We start from the raw sequence: 3469 nt of genomic DNA, 5'->3' as shown, positions 1-3469 counted from the left end.
GCCACGGCCAAGGCAGGCCAGCCAAAGCCAGCAGCATGCCATGCCAAGGCCTAGGCCACCAGCATGCCATGCCACGGCCAAGGCAGCCCAGCCAAAGCCAGCAGCATGCCATGCCAAGGCCAAGGCCAGCAGCATGCCATGCCACGGCCAAGGCAGCCCAGCCAAAGCCAGCAGCATGCCATGCGAAGGCCTAGGCCAGCAGCATGCCATGCCACGGCCAACGCAGGCCAGCCAAAGCCAGCAGCATGCCATGCCAAGGCCTAGGCCAGCAGCATGCCATGCCACGGCCAAGGCAGCCCAGCCAAAGCCAGCAGCATGCCATATCAAGGCCAAGGGCAGCAGCATGCCATGCCACGGCCAAGGCAGCCCAGCCAAAGCCAGCAGCATGCCATGCCATGGCCTAGGCCAGCAGCATGCCATGCCACGGCCAAGGCCGGCCAGCCAAAGCCAGCAGCATGCCATGCCAAGGCCAAGGCCAGCAGCATGCCATGCCACGGCCAAGGCAGCCCAGCCAAAGCCAGCAGCATGCCATGCCAAGGCCTAGGCCAGCAGCATGCCATGCCACGGCCAAGGCAGCCCAGCCAAAGCCAGCAGCATGCCATATCAAGGCCAAGGCCAGCAGCATGCCATGCCACGGCCAAGGCAGCCCAGCCAAAGCCAGCAGCATGCCATGCCATGCCTAGGCCAGCAGCATGCCATGCCACGGCCAAGGCAGGCCAGCCAAAGCCAGCAGCATGCCATGCCAAGGCCTAGGCCAGCAGCATGCCATGCCACGGCCAAGGCAGGCCAGCCAAAGCCAGCAGCATGCCATGCCAAGGCCAAGGCCAGCAGCATGCCATGCCACGGCCAAGGCAGGCCAGCCAAAGCCAGCAGCATGCCATGCCAAGGCCAAGGCCAGCAGCATGCCATGCCACGGCCAAGGCTGCCAGCCAAAGCCACCAGCATGCCATGCCAAGGCCTAGGCCAGCAGCATGCCATGCCACGGCCAAGGCAGCCCAGCCAAAGCCAGCAGCATGCCATGCCAAGGCCTAGGCCAGCAGCATGCCATGCCACGGCCAAGGCAGCCCAGCCAAAGCCAGCAGCATGCCATGCCACGGCCAAGGCAGCCCAGCCAAAGCCAGCAGCATGCCATGCCACGGCCAAGGCAGCCCAGCCAAAGCCAGCAGCATGCCATGCCAAGGCCAAGGCCAGCAGCATGCCATGCCAAGGCCAAGGCCAGCAGCATGCCATGCCACGGCCAAGGCCAAGGCCAAGGCAGCCCATCCGAAGCCAGCAACATTCCATGGCAAGGCCAACGCAGCCCAGCCAAAGCCGGCGGCATGCCATGCCAAGGCCAAGGCCAGCCGCATGTCTTGCCACGGCCTTGTCCCGCAGCGTGGCGTGCCTTGGCCTTGGGCTAGAACATCGCATGCCACGCCCTTGGCAAGCAATCCTGTCCCTCGTGTAATTGCCATTTGGTTTGGCTTTGACTTACGTATATGTTGCCCTGCGAAATGCTTGTCCCTCGGGTAATAGCCGGTTTGGTTGCCTTTGACTTGCGAACACGTTGCTAGTGCTTTCCCCAGTGGAAGCTTGTTGGGAAAAGTATGTCCCTCGGAAGTTGCCTGTTGCGTTTGTTATTTGCATTCGAGCTATCCGATGCTTGCTGGGTTTCTCTAAGAGTTTTTGCACGTTCGTCGGGCTTTTTAATTATTTATTTACTCATAAAAATTATAATAAAATAAATTAAAAATAAAAAAATAATTAAAAAAATTACTATAATTACTAGTGCCTCATCTTATAATTGTTGGAATTTTTCTAGAATTTTTTGAGTATTTTTAGTAATTTTTATTATTTTTTAAGTATTAAAATTGAAATAAATTAAAATAAAATATTCCGGTGGCCAAATATTTTTTTATAATTTTTTTTATGGTGTATTAAATTATTTCATACAACTTTCATGTTGAAAGTTTTGGCAAAAAACCATTACTTTTTAAAAAAACCCCATTATGACTCCTCGAACATGCTTGATGTTTCCTCCTGCCAGATTGAAAAGGGCTTAACAGGCTATTATAAGGGGGGGGCACCTCCCTTAAGGCTGGCCAGCGTGGCCAGGCCACAGGCCACGCCTATGCCTAGGCGGGCGCTTGGCACATGCCATCGCTTGGCTTGTGGCATTGGCTTGTGGCATCGAAACTACATAGCCAAGCACGGGATGCGTCGAGTGGCGGCCCGCGGCGGTGGCGGTGGCACGTTGGCCTAGGGCAGCATGCCATGCCACAGCCTTGGCCAGCAACATGGCATGCCAAAGCCTTGGCCAGCAGCATGCCATGCCCTGGCCTTGGCAAGCATGTCATGCCACGGCCTTGGCCAGCAGCATGCCATGCCACGACCTTGGCCAGCAGCATGCCATGCCCCGGCCTTGGCCAGCATGTCATGCCACGGCCTTGGCCAGCAGCATGCCATGCCACAGCCTTGGCCAGCAGCATGCCATGCCACAGCCTTGGCCAGCAACATGGCATGCCAAAGCCTTGGCCAGCAGCACGCCATGCCCCGGCCTTGGCAACCTTGCCAAGCCACGGCCATGGCCAGCAGCGTGCTATGCCCCGGCCTTGGCCAGCAGCGTGCCATGCCACGACCTTGGCCAGCAGCTTGCCATGCCCCGGCCTTGGCCAGCATGCCATGCCACGGCCTTGGCCAGCAACATGGCATGCCGCGGCCTTGGCCGGCAGCATGCCATGCCGCGGCCTTGGCCGGCAGCATGGCAAGCCCAAGCCTTGGTCAGCAGCAGCATGCCATGCCAACGCCTTGGCCAGCAGCATGCCTTGCCACGGCCTCGGCCATCAGCATGCCTTGCCACGGCCTCGGCCATCAGCATGCCTTGCCACGGCCTCGGCCATCAGCATGCCTTGCCACGGCCTTGTCCAGCAGCATGGCATGCCCGGCCTTGGCCAGCAGCATGTCATGCCACGGCCTTGGCAAGCATGCCAAGCCACGGCCTTGGCAAGCATGCCATGTCCCTCGGGTAATTGTACAAGTTGCCTTGCGAAATGCATGTCCCTCGGTTAAATTGCCATTTGGTTGGCTTTGGCGTGCGAACGAGTTGCCTGTGCTTTCCTTGTGGAAGCTTGTTGCGAGAAGTATGTCCCTCGAAAGTTGCCTGTTGCGTTTGTTATTTGCATTCGCGCTAACCGGTGCTTGCTCGGCCTCTCTAAATGTTTTCGCGCGTTCGTCGGGCTTCTTGGTCCTTCGGGGGGTGATTCGTTTTGGGGGGCTGGTGCACAGTGTACGTCGTGGCGCGTGAGTTGTGTTCGGTTTGTGCGAGTTGGACGGATCCCTGCCTGTGCAGCGAACTCCACTGGTGCATTCCTCCATGTCCCTCGGGTTGTCTTCGACTCGCCTTCGGGTTGCTTGCGCTTCCCTAGTGGAAGGTGCCTTGCGAAAAGCGTGTCCCTCGGGTAATTGCCATTTGGTTGGCTTTGACGTTCGA

Source organism: Camellia sinensis, unplaced genomic scaffold (assembly GCF_055761805.1).
Source record: "Camellia sinensis isolate YWXY unplaced genomic scaffold, ASM5576180v1 Unanchor198, whole genome shotgun sequence".
Lineage (NCBI taxonomy): Eukaryota > Viridiplantae > Streptophyta > Magnoliopsida > Ericales > Theaceae > Camellia > Camellia sinensis.
This window is presented reverse-complemented; position numbering follows the sequence as displayed.